At 36.8% G+C, this 19628-nt stretch overlaps 1 protein-coding gene across 5 annotated transcripts in view; it reads right to left on the minus strand.

Annotated features, from left to right (window-relative positions):
* Rlip (Ral interacting protein) overlaps positions 1-16428 on the minus strand; it is a 114955-nt gene extending 98527 nt beyond the window's left edge. Inside the window, exon 1 of one of the 5 annotated variants that reach the window (XM_076517502.1) lies at positions 16173-16428. The gene's annotated coding sequence lies outside the window, so the exon portion shown is untranslated. The remainder of the gene's footprint in view (positions 1-16172) is intronic. The other 4 variants (XM_076517500.1, XM_076517503.1, XM_076517501.1 and 1 more) reach the window with 4 other exon arrangements.
* Between the last annotated feature and the right edge of the window lie 3200 nt (positions 16429-19628).

Here is a 19628-nt window from a genome sequence, read left to right on the forward strand (position 1 = left end):
ATGGGACAGGCATGGATGATAGCACTGGAGCAAACAGATTTAACTGCTGTGTCAGTGAGCTTGTTCCTATGAATACTGACATGTCCTGGTAACAAGGAAAACTGAATAAAATGGAAGATAAAGAAATATGGCTCAGTCAGTTTTAAATATCAACAAGAACACAGTCTGAACTAATTTGAAGTAGTCCAATTCCAATCAGGTAGTCCATAGCGGAGCACTGTCATCAGAACCCACATCAGGTGGACAAGAGGATGTTCTTTAATTTGAGGAACCAAACAATATGAGCATTAGCCATCTCTCTAAGGCCTAACAGTGATGACTTGTCAAAGCAATTGGATGATAGTTAGAAGTCATTAGATCCTTCCCAGGCTTAGAGAAAGAAAGGGCAATAGACTAATGCTAAGCATCTGAAAAAAAATGTAAATGCCAGATCCAGTTAAAAACAACCACAAGAGAGGAAAGAAAGAGATAAAGCAGCATCTCATAGTAAATATTATCAGATCCAACTCATGTACTGCCAGCTCCATGAAGATCAAGCTTGAGATCCACCAACATAAAGGGGCAATTATAGTTATACAGATGATAAGCCCAAAAGGAAAAAAGGAAGTCATTCTGCCCAAGACTTGATGGCCAAGAAGGTGGGAACAAAACAAAAGTACTAGTTGCACAAGAAAAGATATCACTGAGGATAATGACAATGCCCCAAGCATCAGCACTTTCCTGGTCATCAGAGAGCAAGATCAAAATAAGTCTAGAAGTATACTGCTTACTGACCTTCCAAATCCTGTCCCATATGATTTTGGAACCGGTGGTAGAAGAGATGCTAGTTGTGAATTTAATCCAAAATTCCTTCCAGCTTTGATGTCTTATCTGCTGAACATGGGCATGGGCTTGTTGGAAAGAAATGCAGTTCAAAAACTGGTTTTGAACCTTCCATACTTTCTGGCAGGACTCCACCATGGGCAAGGATGCTGTAGAAAATGTGTCAAAGTTTTAGAAATAGGCTGAACAGCTACCTAGACAATACATTGAGTCACTGCTACCATATGGTCTACTGATGGCACACAGATGACAGCAGGATCAGGTTCCAAGAGAGTGGTGAAAGTCTACCTAGGCACGAATGGCATCAACCAGAGCCAGTCTCTTTCAAAATGATATGAAAATGAAAATTGACCCATGGATCACTGTCATCCCTCCAAGAGAAGTGAAAGAAAAGTGAAGGGGAACAAATATAGAGTTAAATGGCAGTAAAAAACTAAGTCCATGAAAATAAGTATAAGAGCAAGTACTGAAGAGAGAAAGGTTATGATCCAATAGCATTATACTCTATAGAATGACCCCTCCCCCTCAGTGTCAGCATCACCTCTGAGAGGATTGTGGCCATTAAAGTTTCCCAGGAATAAAAATGGAGACAGCAACTATTCAATGAGAGCATCAAGGTCTGATTGATCATAAGTCTCTCAAGTAGACAGGTAGAGAGAACAAACAATGATGGCAAAGGCCTCCAATGGTGTATCGAGCTGCAAAGGAAGGATAGGTAACAAGCTAATCAACCAGTAGTGTGATGCATCATCCATCATACAATCTGTCATTCCAGTATAAAGATAACTGCCAAAAGGTGACTATCGGCAGGTTTCAGAAATGTTTCCTATAAGGAAAAACACAGAGAATGATAATAATCAATGACGACATCAATGTATTTCAGATTAAAAAAAGAACAGTTCCACTGTATCAAAGTGCCTATTTTCATTTAGGTGGAGGAGAACTGGATGGAGAACTCTTTGTTTTATGACCACCCTATTTATCTTTATTAGAAGGTCTTTTGACTTCTGTGAAATATTCTGTCCTGGATTGAGTTGGGAAGTCTTCATTGGTAGATGGAGATTCCAGCATCTGAGAGTGAGAATGAATTACTACTCTACATTTCAGGGCCAAAGGAAGTGGCCCCGGGTGATCACTGTAAGAAAAAAAGGGGAAAAGAGGGAAGAGTAGATTTTGACTTGTTAACTTGCTTATTCAGAGAGGGCAAAAGATTCTTCATGTGGCTGAAAAACAACTCTGTTGGAGGCACTCCCACTACACTGATGGCAAGTAATGCAGAGCAGAATATATACAAGATGGAGTTGGGAACAATAACTTCCTAGCCTCAAGGTAACTAATGTTGTTAATGTTTTTTAAATGCTGTACCTCAATCACCTCCACCAACTTTTGGCAAGAGCAAAAGTATGTGGGGTGGGATCTACTACAGTTAATGCAGTGATGTTCCTGTTTGCACTTGTAGATGTCACAGAATTTGCCACCACAACAAGCACTTGTCAGAGAACTACGACATGATGCTTTTGAATGTCCAAACTGTTGACACTAGAAACATCAGAGAGGGTTAGGAACATATGGCCATACCTTACAGTTCAGATAATCTGCCCTAACACAGGCAAACAGATGTTGTGACTTAAACATCAAAATTAACGTACTGGTCAGTAGCCAGATTTAATCCTTATGAGTGGAGATACAGCAAACCGCAGAAACACCTTGAGCAGAGCAATGAGCAAGAATCTCCAACTTAGGGATGTTCTTCAAGTACCTCTCAAAGATCACTCCTGGAGAGGTATTCATAGTAGTATGTTGAGTAACCTCAAAGGGTATGTCCTCAGTGGCCTCAGAGTTCAGGAGTATGGTGTGTTGTGGTGTAGATGTTTCTACCAAAATGTCCCCAGAGTGCAATTTCACAACTGACTTGGATGAGCCAGCAAGCCCCTCTAATCCATTCTGAATTAAAAAGGGAGACATTTGACCTAAGGAGTTGCAGATAATGAGAAATTGAGGTATATAATTAGACTGTCATGGTGAATGAGCAGAATTGTCCAGGAGTGGTTGTCTTCCAATGAGCCTTTTTTTGTTTGTTTATTACAGTTTCATTTATTTTTTCACAGATTGGGGATAATCATAATAAATAGAGGAAATTTCAGTGCACACTGACCCCATTTCCTTATGGAATCCTACAACTAGATGCACAATGATGACAAACAAGGACACTACAACAATGCCGGGGTTTCATGAGCAAACCCCAACATCAAAAACAATGTCCACAACACCCACTGAGAATATCCAACACTGGTACTCAGATGACTCTAGCTCAACAAAACTAGCTAATTGATCCTAAGACCACCTCTCTTTGAAGAATATTGGCTACATGTTTTTTAGTAGGAAATTTTAAAGCCCAAATGAGCTTTAAAATAAAAGAAACAACTTTTGACATTATAGCGTGAGAATGTGTATTATAAAATGTAACATGAAAATAAATAAGTAATTACAGATTATAGTTCAGAGCACATAAGGTGGCACAGTTGTTTGATATGTTGTTAGATATCCAGAATACTTGTGTGGGGTGAACTAATTTGAGCATTACATCAAAAAATTCAATAAGCTAAAAAATATACATAAAGAAGAAAATGTTATACATAAAGCAATATAAAACAGCAAATAAGAAATGGTGAAATAAAACATTTCTCATAAGAAAAGGTACTATCTGAATTAATGGATGTATACCATTTGAATGTACAATGAAAATGGCTTTAAAGGTCAAAAATTAATGTACAGAAAAATACAATGTTTAACACCAAAATTAAAAGAGAATTCCAGCTAAGTAAATTAACTATAGGATCGATCCATATAAATGCATATGTGGTACTGAATATTTATCCAACAAGTTTGTAAAATCTGGTATGCTTTATGTATGAGAGATGAGCCGGTAACAGAGTTGGAGGTTTTTACTAATATAACCAAGTATCTCTGATAAGCAATTACAGTAATTAATGTCCCATAAACTAATTGATTTCAATTATTAAAATTTTCAGTTATTCAAACAATCAGTTAATAAAAATAGTAATTATACTGACTCTCGGAAAAAGAATCAACTAATCAAAATAAGTTTCAGGTTATTGCTCTTTCCAATTCTTCCAACTATCCAGGTAATTAATATATTGCATTTAATTTATTGTTAAGCATAAAGCTACATAATGGGTAATTTTTGCTCTGCCTAATGTTTCCCTTACAAGTTTTCCTGTATTTCAAGTTTATTCAGCTTTGGTGATTCGAGGGTGTAGGGTTAAATTCTTGTTGCCATCAAATTTATGAAAAAGTTAACTATAGTTTCTCACTTTTAAGATATTATTTAAAAAATATAGTGTAAATATTATTTTCATTAATACTCTAAAATAATGTTTAAGCTTTGAAACTGAAATAGTCAACTAGTATAAAATTTTCATGGAAGGATAACAGTAATAGAGGCTCACACTACATACAAGAGAAAACAGTTTTATATGTTTTTCAGTAATAATTCAAGATGTTTTAATGAAGTTATCAGTAATATAGAGATGTTCACAAACAGAAGCTTAAATACAATAAATATAAATTTGGAATACCTAATGTTTTATTTCATTGTTATATTTTCTATCATGTAGAATGAAATATTTAGTAAAAAATGCACATAATCCATGATCACGAGAAAACCCACTTATAGAAAAAATTATACATGTAAAAAATGGCTGGTATGGATAGAGAAAGCACTATGGAGAGGAGCAAACAACATTTCGACCTTCTTCGGTCATCATCAGGTTCACAAAGAAAGAAAGAGGTAACTGACAAATAGCTGACCACATGTTTGAAGGCAGTTGTATAATTGAGTGTAGGAATGTAAAGGGCATGCTTAGATGTTTGATTATATTTATTCATACAGGTATAAAAGTGTTCCTTTGTATTGGTTTATTTTAAGCTTGAGTTGTTGTATAAGTAAGGCTTCTTTAATTTTGCATTTGTTTATGTTTGTTTGTTTATTTAGTATTTGGGTGTTTTCTATGTTTATGTTGTGTTTATTTGATTTGCAGTGTTCAAAAATGCTTGAAGGCGACTTTTTGTGTTTGTGAATCTGGTTTCCATTTTTCTACTTGTTTCTCCAATAAGCCATGGCAGTTATCACATAGTATTTTACAAATAATGTTGGTGTTGTGTTTGTCTGTGTAGTTTTTATATAGTATAGACCTTATTTTTGTGTCTGTTTTTTAAATAAATTAGGTAATAACTGGAATGCCATAGTTTGTTACTAGTCTTTGCCAGATGTTGGTTATTTTTCTGCTGATGTTGGGAATATATGGTATGCAGCAGTATAAGGTTTCGTGATTTTTTAAATCATGGGGTATATTTACTTTTGTTAGTTGATTTTGCTTTTTTGTCTAGGTTTGTGCATATAATGTTTTCTATGATTTGTGGAGGAAACTTGTTGATGTTGATGAAGTATTGTTCTTCTTGTCTAATTCATCATTAATTTTATCTGGTGAGCATAGTTTTATGACTGTGTTTATTTGGTTTCTTAGTATGTTGAGTTTTTGTTTTGATTCATGTGCTGAGACCCAAGAAATGTATAGTTCAGTATGGGTGATTTTTTGGCTTGTATATAGTTGTGGTTGTTGAACAAACAAATGACCTAAGCATAGGCAATCCAGTATTACCAGTTCTAGCCAATATTTTTATGACACAAGTTGAAACACAAGCAATTAACACACCATTACATCCACCACTATACTGGTAGATATGTAGACGACTCAACTGCAGGATTCACATTTACAGAACACAATTTTTCAATCACATTAACACTATACATCCCAACATTAACTTCACAAGTGAACAGGAAAAAGCAATCAAATACCATTTCTTAACCTCAAAATTACAAGAACTGATACACAATTTAAAACAGGAATCCACCGAAAAATCACCCATACTGGATTATACATTCCTTGGGACTCAGCACACGAAACAAAACAAAAACTCAACATATTAAGAAACCAAATAAACACAGCCATAAAACTATGCTCACCAGATAAAATTAATGATGAATTAGACAAAATAAAACAATACTTCATCAACATCAATAAGTGTCCTCTACAAACCGTAGAAAACATTATATGCACACACCTAGACAAAAAAGCAAAATGGTTCTGGCAAGAAAGAGAGAGTACCATACCAAGGACCTACCTACACATGTGCAACTTCAACGCAACCAATGCCAGATACATCATGTAACCAACAACCAGCATATAGGAAAGAGGAAAACCAAAACTGGACTGCAATGGGAATATTTTCACCCTATCCACATCAGGAGAAGAATACACAGTCTACATGAGTGGAAAGTCATGCACCTCATCCAAATACAACCAATACCAGATCTATCAGGAACTAACATCAGGGGAAGAATGGTAGAGTGACCACAAATTTGGGGTTGTGCCTCCAGTCAAAAACATGGAAGCATTGGTAATTTCTCATCCAGTTTTCAGTAACACAAGGGTAGCAACCAAACATATGTGAAGGCTTGTGTGGTTAAACTGTTTCCAACAAGCATCCATTCAAAAGATGGAAGAAAAAAGGGTATCGTAGCTGAAATAGTGTTATATTCAATACCTGACAGCATTTGGAATTGTACATTAGAAACACAGTAGGAGGGGCATCACACCATTAATACCCAAAGAATGCTACCACCTTTCTCTCAAACTGAGTGGTATTATGCACACTCAAAAGGATAGTTCTACATGGTCCAACACATTAGCAGCTAGTAACTCATAAGTGGCTGGTTGGTTGTTTGGTGTTTTATGGTGCAAAGCAACTAGGTTATCTGTGCCAAATAATGGTAAAAAATAAGAGTAAAAATTTTATGAAGTGTAAAAAAAATTAAGTTAAAACAAAAACAGTGGTCCAAAGTTGAATAAAAACTTAAAACAGAATTTAAAAAGCCAATGGGCCCTAAAAACATTTGTAAGGTGAACTGTGTCACCATTGCCAATGACACTGTACCACAGGTTTATCCCTGATGTTAAAAACATTTGAAATGGTGGTGTCCCTCACAAGATGATGGTAAAATGTGGGTTATTGTGACTTGAGTGTCACACAGACAACACACTAGTGCATCAATCCCAGATAAAAAAAATGAGTTAAACTGTGATCAATGTGTAGATTAGTTAGGACAATTTCCTTCTTCTGATTCTTACAAAAATAAGATGACCAAAGTCCAATAGAAGGTTTTATATGGAAAAGCTTGTTGTCACAATGCTCAAAGTCAACTGCCAACTGGTGAGGAGCCAAGCCTCAAATACAGAACTGTTGTCCATGTATGGAACAGACATGGCAGTGATAGCACCAGAGCAGAGATGTGGTGTCAGCGAGCTTTCCTGCAAATACCAATGTGACCTGATATCAAGGAAAACTGAATAGAAGTAGATGATAAAGAGAAATGGTCCAGTTGGTTTTCAATATTGACAAGAACAAGTTGAGAGCTAACATGAAGTGATTCTAGGACCAGTACAGAGCTAAGCAAGTAGATATAAGTAATACAGTTTGTGTACTGCATAGCTTCTGTGTGATCCAGGGCAAAAGAAATGATGTATAATTTAGAAGTGAACACAGAAACTGTAGAGAGTATCTTGTGTGCAACCACCAAACCATGGCAGAGCCTGCATAAATGAGAGGATGGTTTGAAAGATGTTTGGCAAACAGAAGATGGCACTTCCAATCAGGAGTATTCACCTTCTTCAAATGACTCTAAGAAAGGTCACATTTGGGGATGGTAATAAGCCAAGGTGGGATTTGCCGACCAGTGGAGACAGCAATGTCATCCAAGGACAGACTTAATTCACTGAAGTGTGCCTTGACACAAAAGTCAGAAGAAACAATGGCAGACCACCTATTCTGAGAAAGCATGGCCCACTGAGGATGGAAAACACAACCCCAGGTAGGATGCTGTGATAAGGACTGAAGTTTTGAAGTACACAGAAAAGACAACTACAAAAGGCAGAGGTGTAGAAAAGCTTCATGAGATTCAGTGTATGAGCTCTGGACTGCAGAATTGTGGAAAACCCCTAGGCAGAGGCAAAAATCCAGATAGCAAACGTGGTTCAACACATTCAAGACTAAAGTTCCGAAAAGCCATTGACCAGAGACCCATAGTCCAGTTTCGACTGAATAAGGGCACAATAGGACACTGAATTACTTCCCAAGAAATAGAAGAGAGCTCATAGAGAATGTTCAGTGCCCTTGTACACTTGACATGTAGCTGCTTGATATGGGGAATGAATGTCAGTTTATGAGTCAAATATAAGCCTCAAGAACTATGACTCGGAAACCACAGGAAGCATAACTTCACTGAGATGGAGCTTGAGATCAGGATGAACACCCTGTTTGTGGCAAAAGTGTATGCAAACAGTTTTAGGGAGAGAGAAGTTAAAACCATTTGCTGTGGTTTATTTCAGTAAATGATTGAGGACAGTCTGTAGCTGCTATTCAATAAACCTTATGTGCTCAACGAAAGACCTGAAATATAGAAGTTGTTGGCATAGAGTCCATTTATATCTGTAGGATGGGGGAGTTGTCCACTGATTACATTAATTTTTTTAATGAAAAGTGTGAGACTCAAGACACAGCCCTGAGGAACTAAAAGTTCCTGTACGAAAGAAATATATCAAACTCATACAGACTTGGAATCACCAGTCCATTACAAAATTGTTCATAATAATGGGCAAATGGCCATGCAACCTACGTGCGTGGAAGTCTCACAAAATGCCATACCTCCAAATAGTGTCATAAGCCTTTACAAAGTAAGAAACAGCAGAAACAAGATATTGTTACTTTAAAAGGGCTCCCAAATTGATGTTTCAAGTTAAATCAGGTGTTCACAGTGTAATGCTGTTACCAAAATCTGCACTGAGAGGGCAAAAGGAAGTTGTATGACTTAAGGATTGGTTGGTTGGTTTGTCATGTAATGGTGCAATGCAACTAGGTTATCTCTGTCAAACATCTGGTAAAGAGATAAAACTAAAGTAAAATTATTAAAATTTGTAAAAAGGAAACAAGGTAAAACAAAACAAAGTTTAAGTATTGAATTAAAAACATAATTAGCATTAAATCTAATTTTTATATTTAGTCTAGAGTGGTAAGAGAAAAACTACAATAATACAAGTTGTAAAGGACTTTCTGTAGCATAATTGTAATTATCATAACTCACCAGAATGACTAACAGGTAGTTCAAACATCAGTGTTAGACACCTGAAGTTGGCCTTTCCAGTCTTGGTTTTGAGTTATTTGATCTTATGGCTATTTTCTAATTTCAAATTGAGTAAGATGTACTTTAATTCTTAAAAGGTAATCACATTAAAAAAGATCTAATTTATAAATTAAAAAAAACTTAAATAGCATAAGAAAGATTAATGGCCTTTAAAAAACTAAAAACATTTGTAAGGTGGACAGTGTCACCATCTCCAATAACACTGTCTAATATAATGAATTAACCTTGGGACAAAACATATTTAAAATGGTGCTATCATTGTGATTCATAATGATGGCAAGACAGTAAAATGTGGCTTATTGTGACCAGAGTGTCACACAGACAATACATTGGTACATCAGTTCCAGATAAAAGAAAACAATGATTTAAAAAACTGCAACCAATGCATGGTCTAGTTAGAACAACTTCCTCTTTCTGATCCTTATGCAAGCAAGACAGCCAAAGTCCAATATAGGGTTTTATTTGGAAAAGCTTGTTTTTGCGTTGCTCACTCCAAGTCGACTCCCAGCTGGTACAGAGCCGAGCCTTGAATATAGGACCACAGTTCATGTATGGAACAGGCACAGCTGTGATAGTGCCAGAGCAAAGAGATTTAGCTGTGGTGTCGATGAGCTCGTTCCCACGAATACTAACGTGGCCCTGTATCCAGGAAAAATGGATAGAAGTAGATGTTAAAGTGAAATGGGCAACTCGGTTTGAATATTGGTGAGGACAGGGTGTGAAGTAACATGAAGTAATTCAAAGGCCAGTAGAGAACTAAGTGAGTCAGTATAAATAGTGTAGTTTGGAGTGCTGCTAAGCTTCTATGTGATCCAGGGCAAGAGAAATGGTGTACAGTTCAGCAGTGAACATAGAAGCTGTAGACAGGATTCTGCATACAACCACCAAACCAGATGACTTAAAGATAGGTCACATTTAGGGGACTGTAAGAAGCCATGGTGGGATGGGCTGACCAGTAGATACAGCAATGTTATCCAAGGACAGACCCAATTTATCCCACTGCACCTGGATATGAAGGCCAAAAGGAGTAATGGCAGATCATCTGTTCTGAAAAAGTATGGCCCACTGAGAAACTAAAATGCAACCCTAGGTGGGATGCTTTGGTAAGGATCGAAGTTTTGAAGCATATAGTAAAGACAGTTCCAGATGGTGGAGGTGTAGAAGTTTGTGAGACTCTGTGTATAAGCTCTGAACTGGGGAAGTGCAGAAAACCCCAGTGCAGAGCAAAGTCCTTGATGATGAATGGGGTCCAGCATTTTTAAGGCCAAGGTTCTGGCAGAGCCATAGACCAGTGATCCATAGTTGAGTGTTGATCGAATAAGAGCACAATATATCTTTAGCATAGAACCTCGATCACAGAGGATGTTCAGTGTTCTTGTACATTTGATCCATAGCTACTTGATGTGTTGTATAAAGGTCAGCTTATGGTCAAAGATAAGCCCCATGAACTTTGTCTCAGGGACCACAGGCAGCACAAGTTCACCGATACAGAGTTCAGGATCAGGGTAAATAACCCCTTTGGCAGTAAACATGCATGCAAATGATTTTAGAGAGAGAAATTAAAGCCATTTGATGTGGTCCACTTCAGTACACGATCGATGGCAATTTATAGTTGCCGCTCAATATATCTCATGTTCCACGACTAACATGAGATGTGAAAGTCGTTGACAAAGAGCCCATTTGCTACAGTGAGAGAGAGTTGTTCAGTGATGGCATTAATCTTTATACTGAAAAGTGTAACACTCAAAACACAGCACTAAGGGACTCCAAGTTCCTGTAGAAAAGTACGGGAAAGTGTCGAACCAACATGAACTAGGAATTTCCTGTCCATTAAAAAAAATTTTAATAAAAATGGGCAAATGGCCACGTAACCCATATATATGGAAGTCTCGCAAAATGTCATACCTCCATGTTGTGTCATAAGCCTTCTCAATGTCAAAGAATATTGATACAAGATGTTGTCGTTTCAGAAAGGCTTCCATGACTGACGTTTCAAGTCAAATCAGGTGGCCCATGGTGGAGTGCTGTCATCAAAACCCACACTGAGTGGGCGAGAGGAGGTTGTCTAATTGTAGGAACCACACAAGAGGAGCATTAACAATCCTCTCTAAGGTCTTACAGAGACAGCTTGTCAAAGCAACTGGATGGTAGTTTGAAGGAATCTTGGGATCCTTCCCAAGCTTAGAGAAAGGTAGGACAATAGCCTGGTGCCAGGCATGAGGAAAAACATTATCCTGCCAAATCCAGTTAGAAACAATCAGAAGTACAGCAATAGAAGCAGGAGATAAATAGTGCAGCATGTCATAGTGTACATCATCTGGTCCAACAGATGTACTGCCAGACTGATGAAGGGCCAGTTTCAGTTCCACCAGTGTAAAGGGACGATTATAGTCACAGAGACAATCAGTTTGGAAGGAAAGAGGTGAATACTCTGCCCAAGTCTTGATGGCCAAGAAGGTGGAGGAACAAGCAGAAGTGCTATATACCTGGCAAAAGCTTTCACCTAGAGTACTGGCAATGCTCCGGGTATCAGCTACTTCTTGTTCATCAGAGAGTAAGATCGAGAAGGGGACAGAACTGTAGTGCCCACTGACCTTTCAAATCTTGTCCCATATGACTTTGGAACTGGTGGTAGAAAATATGCCAGTTGTGAACTTATGAACTTAATCCAAGATTCTTTCTGGCTTTGAATTCTTACCCACCTAGCTTGTGCACGAGCCTGCTGAAAAGCGATGTGGTTTGAAAGTGTGGGATATCTATGGAAAGTATCCCAGGCCTGTTTTTGAGCTTTCCCTGCCATGTGGCAGGCAAAAGTAGGAATACATAGAGCAGCTGCTTGTATAATACAGTTAGCTACTGCTCCCACACATTTGTCTATTGATGGCTGACAGACAATGGCAGGATCAAGTTCTGCAAGAGCAGTGAAAGTGGACCAGTCTGCCTGATCCAGCTTCCACCGGGGCATATGGGTTGGGTGGCATCAACCACGGCCAGTCTCTCTCAAAATTATAGGAAAAAGATCACTGACTTGTGGATTATTGTCAATCCTCCATGAAAAATGGGAGAATAGTGAGTAAATTGAGAGATCAATAGCAGTAAAGGACTGACTAGGTACATGAAAATAAGTAGAAAAACCAGTATTGAAAAGAGAAAGGTTGTGATCAGTGAGCATACACTCTACAAAGCAACCCCTCCTATCAATATCAGCACTTCCCCAGAGGGGATGATGACCATTAAAGTCCCCAAGGACTTAAAAGGAAGACTGCAACTTTTCAATGAGAACATCAAGTTCTGATTGATCATATGTCTCTCCAGGTGACAGGTAGAGAGAACAAACAGTGATGGTATGACCCAAGTAAACGTGGATGGCTACGGGGCAAGAGGCAAAGAGAGAATGGACACATGCTGATCAACAAACAGTGCCACTCCTCCATGCACTTGTCCATCACACAGCCTGTCATTTCTGTACAAAGAAATCTGCCAAAAGGTGACTGTATCGGAAGGTTTCAGAAATGTTTTCTGTAAGGAAAGATATAGGATGGTAAGAAGCAATCAGTGTTTTGATGTCAACAAGATTAGAATGTAAACCTCGACAGTTCCATTGTATCAATGTGGCCATTTTTATTTATATGTAGGTGAGTTAGGTGGAAAGCTCTTTTTTATGACCACATCTTTTTTCTTTACTGTCTTTATTCAAGGGAGGTCTATCAACCTCTGTGGATCTTGTCCTGGGTCGATTGGACAGGTCTTTGCTGTTGGAAGAGAATTACAGTGACTGAGGACGTGAATGAATGATCGTTTTGCATCTTGGGGTGGGAGAAGATGTATCTGACGAAATGCCTGTACCCAGAACTGAAGGAAGTGGATCCTGGGATTTGTTGCAATGTATGTAAGGGACAGAAATGGGTGGTGAAGTTGATTCATCAACTTTTTTAACCATGGAGGTCAAAAGACTTTTCATTTGTTTTGAGAATGATTCTTTTGGAGGCATAGAGAGATCTGTCTGCACTTCCACAGCGTACGTCCAAGATGAATTGATGGACAGCAACTTTTGAGCGTCAAGATAAGTAATGTTATGAATCATTTTCAAATGCTGAACCTCTTTTTTCTCCAACCATTTAGGGCAAAAATGAAAGTAGGACGAGTGATAGCCATTGCAACTGATGCAATGAGAATCTGTTTCACACCAATAGGCATCATGGTCCTTGCCACGGTAATGAGCATATGTCAAGGAACAACAACATGACGTCTTCAAGTGACAGAACTGCTAACACTGGAAACATCGGAGAGGGTTTGGAATGTATGGCCATACCTTGCAATGAAGATAACCTGCCTTGATGGTGGTAGGTGGACGCAGTGATGTAAATGTCAGAATGAGGACATTGGTCAGCACCATAATCCCATCTTTGTGAGTGGATATATGCTTCACTGTAGAAACTCCTTGGGCGGAGAAACCAGCAAGAATCTCTGACTCTGGGATGTTCTTCAATTGGCAATTGGGGATATACCCATTGAGGTTACATCTCATGCTACTTTGAATTCATCACATGGAGTTCACTGTGTTGAGATATGAATGTTTCCACCAATATGTCACCAGATCAAAGCTTCTTTACTGAATTTGGAGAGCCAGCAAGTCCTTCTAGTTCCTTCTGAATGTAAAAGGGAGACATCTGCCCTAAAGGTTTGTCTGAAAGAGAATGTAGTACAAGAAAATGAGGTACAGGTGTTACAGATGTTGAAGATTGTTGCTCATAATCTTCAAGACGTGGTCGTTTGCCGATGGACTGTTTTTTCAGTATCTTATTTAAGTTTTTATTTGGAAGATCCATAATAAAGGAATATTTCAGTGCCCACTGACCCCATCCACCATGGAGCCCTACTAGGGGATGCACTACAATGTCAAACAAGGACACTGCAGCAATGTCATGGTTTCATGAGCACTATACCCAAAAAACCAGCATCAAATACAATGTCCACAACATTTGTTGAGAACATCCAACACTGGTACTTGGTTCACCCTAACCCAAGTGGACCAGCTGATTGACCCAAGGGGGGCTGCCCGTCTACATGAATTCAAAACTAAAGTGGTGTGTTAGGGTTGTACCCATCAACCACCAGGATCCTCTTCACCCCTTCACAGGTGGCCACGCATGCCAAACATGTGGTTGGATGTTTAGATCCCAGAGGAGGTAAACTGAAAGAACAGAACCTTCCCTGGGAGGTCCCCTCACCACATACAGGAAATTATTTTTCAGGAAATTATCAATTCTCCTATTAAATTCCTGTAAGGTGCTGGCCTCTATTACTGTTGATAGAAACTCATACTACAAGTCAATACACCTGTCAGAGAAACAAGTCTGGAATATTCATCATATCAGTATGTATAAAAATATATTTGTTTCTATTTGAACATTGTGCTTTTATAATAATTTTTAGTTTATACCTTCATCTCCCAAAATTATGTAAATTCCAATTTTGGAAATAACTCCTATCCAGACAAAAATTATACGTGTTCTCATATTCTACCACCTTTATCCGCCAAATCTAAGTACAAAAAAAATATTAATAGAGTCATAACTGGTGAAGTTTGCTTGGGCATTTCTAACTCTGAGAATAATGCATCCTCATTAACATGAATAAACTAGAACTCACAAGTTATAAGTATAATTAATTAAACTTTTGTTGAAAAACTAAGGAATGTCAGCAGCAAGTTTTACTAACTATGCTTCTACAACTATCAATCAATGGTGTATAAAAATATAAATACAGCACATTTTACATATTATTCTTGAAGGTAGGAAAACGCTGCCACAATTCCAGTGTTTAGCAATGACAAATAATGTAACAAAGTTTAAGAAGATTATATGTATAACTTAATGAAATGTTTATATTGTGTTTTTTACTGAAAATTATATATTTAAAAATGGCTGGTATGAATAGAGAAAGCTTTAGTAGAGTAGCAAACAGCATTTCAACCTTCTTTTTCTAAATATATAATTTTCTCTACAAGTGGATTTTCTCATCATCACGGTTTACTGAAAATGTTCATTCTTTATTATAAATTTATACTATTTCTGGGGAGTGTCTCTCTTAGAATTTGCGAAGTTTGTGTTAATGTTTTGAATTTAACTTTTAACCATATTAAATTATTAACTAATGTTTAGCTTCTTTTTTGTTTTTTGTTTTGTGTTAAGCATGTTAGACTCTCCTTAACAGTAACAGGTATCTTCAAGCTCTAATCTAATATACAAAAGCCAGTATGTCACATCACACTTGAATTCTCAAAATAGGAGCCAAAATGTATTTATCTAGGTAATTTAATTACAGCCTGCCCATTACAGTTTCTGTGATTAGGTGCAAGGGATATAGGGAGAATTGATATAATGCTATAGACATAGTGTGACCCAGCCTGGAGTAAAGTGCATAAAACTTACCATAAAAGTAAAAATATTGATCCAATGTTAAATTTACACAGCTTCTGAACCAAACTATTTTCTGTTTTATCATCAATAGTTTTACTACTAAAAGAAAAACAAAACAAAAAAAAACTATCAGATCATTGTATACCTGAACTTGAGAAATAAAAATAATAAATTTTATACTTGCATTACTAACAACATTAGGTTATACTTTTCTAAGTAACTTGACATAAAACCCATTGGTGGATCAGTCTTTTCTCCATGTTAGTAGTTAAACTGATTTTTCCCAAGTATTCTATAAATATGACACAAATTCATTTCATGAATGATTTAATTTTAATTGGCTCAAAAAGAAATTTCGCAATGTTTGATTGCATCAACTGCACTTTCTTGCCTCTTTGTTGGTCAAGCTTAATTTCGCAAAATTTATTTTAATCAGCTAAGAAATATGGGGCTACAGTATACTGATTAGTGTAGGAGGGGTGTAGGGATGGTAGTATTTAACCTATCGTTTTTGACGACTTATACATTAATCTCAATTACACGGTGTTTTTCTTTACAACTAGTGAAAACGTAGATAACCAACGTATATGAAATTTGAAAACAACGGGCGTAAAATGTTATCAACAGGAATACTTAAAATATCTCACCATTCGGAGTATTCCACAACACCAATGTTGCACTCACCTTGGCGTTATTGAATTAGATAACATAGTGATTGGATCTCAATGCCTAATAACTGTTGTTCTTCATACTAACAAACTTCACACTCTTCAAAACTTAACTTAGGTGAAAGTAGAAACTATAAATAAATGTACACAAATTACTAAATTACAAGCAGTTGCTAACTGAGTAAGCAACACAAACACGACAATGTGGAAAAATTAAATTCCCCACAAGGTGGCCGAGATAAAATCACAAAACATGTTTATTATTAATATTAATAAAATAACATTCCTTTGACTCAAGGTGCTTTTTAACTTGTACTACTTGAATGCAATATAACAGTACATGTCGATTACGCTTTCGTCTGAAAATTAAATCTAAATAAATAATTTATGATTGTGGTGTAAGTATGTCATTATAATTAACGGGGAGGGACAAGCCAAAAGAGGGCCGGAAGAGGTTGACGGATTTAAGAATTCATGACAACGAAAAACCCACTTGAACAAAAAATGTTACATTGGTCGCACTTCCCTCATTAGAGAAATGCCAATGAATGTTAAATTTATAGCATTTAGTGCTTTTTGTCACTTCTTTTGATTATGGACCAGTACTACACGAATGGCCGCGTTGTATCTCAGAACGGCTCGTATGGGTATTGCCACTTTTATTGATAAGCAGAGAACAAAATTTCGACATTCCTGGGTCATCTTTAGGTTAAGAAAGAGAGAGTTTGCAAGTGACTGTTGCCAGGCGCATGTCTTTAGGACGAGAGCATGACGGATACGGGATTGTACGGGACGTTGCAGTTGGATGTTAGGTTATTAATTAGTATAGGTATAAAGGTCTTTTTTTATATTGGTTTTAGTTGTATAAGTAGGGCTTTTTTGATTTTTCGTTTGTTTATATTTGTTTCCCTACTTAGTATCTGGGTGTTTTCTGTGGTTATGTTGTGTTTATTTTTTTATTTGCAGTGATTAAAAACGTGTGAAGGTGTTTTCTTGTGTTCTTTGGATCTAGTTTCCATTTTTCTGCTTGTTTTTTTCCAATATAGAAGTCGTGGCATTATATTTTATAAATTATTTTGGTGTTTTGTTTTTCAGTATAGTTTTTACATAACATGGACTTTAGTTTTGTATCTGTTTTTTGAATAAATTTGGTCTTTACTGGAATGCTATGTTTTGTTATAAGTTTTCTCAAATGTTGGTTATTTTTTCGCTCATGTCGAGAACCTATAGTATGCAGCAATGTACGGTTTTGTAGTTTGTTGTATCTTGATGCAATTGTATTCAGATGCAATAGAAATAGATGTTATGTGACAATGTTACTCAGACATTATAAGTTTATCATACTTTGAGATGCATTGCTAGATAGTAAGAAACTTTGGTTTTTAATTTCAAATTATGAGTGCTTTTTTTTTCTTAGCATATATTTGTCTTTTGCCAAGTTTTTAATAAAATAAGGTTAGTTATATGTTTTTATTTAACTTGATGAACTCCAAGAATTTTCAGTAAATTTTAGAAAATTATTTGGTAAAATCCAAGAAAATCATCTGGCAATACCGATACAATCTCCATAGACCACCACTGGTAATAAAGCAGGTTGTGCTGTTGATAGAATGGGTCGTGCTGGAGCCAGTTGATTTCCTGCTGCCGTGACAGGAATATCCCTGCAATCATTGTGTTTCTCAATCAGAGCAAAGCCTTTGATCGAGTTCGTGACAAATTTTTGTGATTTGTTCTGGAGAGGTGTGGTCTTCCTCCTGTTTTTCTCTGGCATGTGCAAGCCTTGTATGGGACCACTTTGAGCAGGCTCTTGATTAATGGATATCTGACATCTTCCTTTCCCATCTTACAGGGGGTTCATCAGGGCTGTCTGTTGTCCCCTTCACTTTATATATTGGAGGTAGTATCTACTCTCTTATCTGTATCATTCTGTTTTAATCCTGGCCTCCAGTTTTGAGTATCAAGTATGTTTCCCATGCAAACGATGTGAACATATTCCTTGCAAACTCAACATCCCTGGATTTGGTGCTGGCTATTGTTTATTGTTACTCTCAGGCCAGTACTGCCCAGATGAACTATGCCAAGTCTTGGGCTCAGTAGTTGGGCAAATGGGCCTTGTTTGCTGACTCCCTATTTGGACAGGATTGGACCTTTTTCCCAGTCATTTGCTTTGGAATTTGTTTTCTTGTGAGCCCCAAATCTTCCTGGGGGGAGATGGCATAGTGTGTCAGTTTGGCAGTTTATGATTACTGTTAATGCCCTGCAGGGCAGAAGTGGTGAGGAGGATAATCCCCTTGGGGCTATTCTTCCTCTGGATGATCACACTGCATGGGCTGTTGAGTGGCATGTCTTTACCTTCCAGTGGGGTGGCAAACCTGAGGCTCTTTTGTGACTAGTATTTGCTCTTCAAAGAATGATACGAAGGTAAAAATTGTTATCTAACCCAATGTTTACAAGGTCAGGCAATCAAATAAAGATTTTATTAATGGTGACAAAGGAGGGTTTACAGTTATCTCAACATTGTTTATGAAAATTTTCTTAGTTACCAATTGAAATCTAAATGCTGTATGTAAAACCTGAATAATAATATGGAATTAATTAGAAGTGTTATAATATAGAACATGATATTGAACAAATTAATGTGACTGTTGAAATAAATTTTCTTTCAATTAATTCATTAATTTACTCGCTTTTCCATATATGCTTTTCACCACATTTGCAGTATTCAAGACAAAAATTATTTTTTGGTGTTTGCATTTGATATGTTGTACAGTTACATATTAGCAATAATTCATGAGGAACATAATGGAGACACTGCTTGGATCTTTGTATAACTCATATTTGTGCAGTTGCTATCATCCAGAGTAAATAATTCACATGCCATAAAAAAGCATCTCATAAAATTTCCATTTTGAATAGTGAAAGAAGTGGTAAAGCTTTGAGATAAAGCTAATCAAATGTTTTCCAATGAAGTGATAAATGTAGAACATTAACGAGGTAATCCGTAGCTCTGATAACTGTCTTCAAAAAATTTGCTATATTTAGCAAAATGTAAAATAATTTTTCTGCCAATGTATTCAATGTTGACGCCTGATAAAATCACATCTCGTAAAAGTGTAAACCTTAATAATGACATCCACAAGTGGAACTAAAGTGAACCTACAAATTCATTATAATAAAATGAAGGGTTCGGTTTCTCATGGTGGACACAGCAAACAGTCATTTTGGCTTTGCTGTAAATCAAACAAACATTTAATAATAAAATTGAAAAAAAAATTATTCTATTTTATGTCTAAAAGTGAGAAGAGCAACAAATTTCACTTTATCATTCAATGTTCCAAAAGCCCTTTCTCAAACAGTTGAAACAGATACCGAAAGACACAAATATATAGATTATTAAACAGCGCTATGATACATGTGAAACCAAATGAAACTGCA

This window comes from Tachypleus tridentatus, chromosome 8 (genome assembly GCF_004210375.1).
Source record: "Tachypleus tridentatus isolate NWPU-2018 chromosome 8, ASM421037v1, whole genome shotgun sequence".
Lineage (NCBI taxonomy): Eukaryota > Metazoa > Arthropoda > Merostomata > Xiphosura > Limulidae > Tachypleus > Tachypleus tridentatus.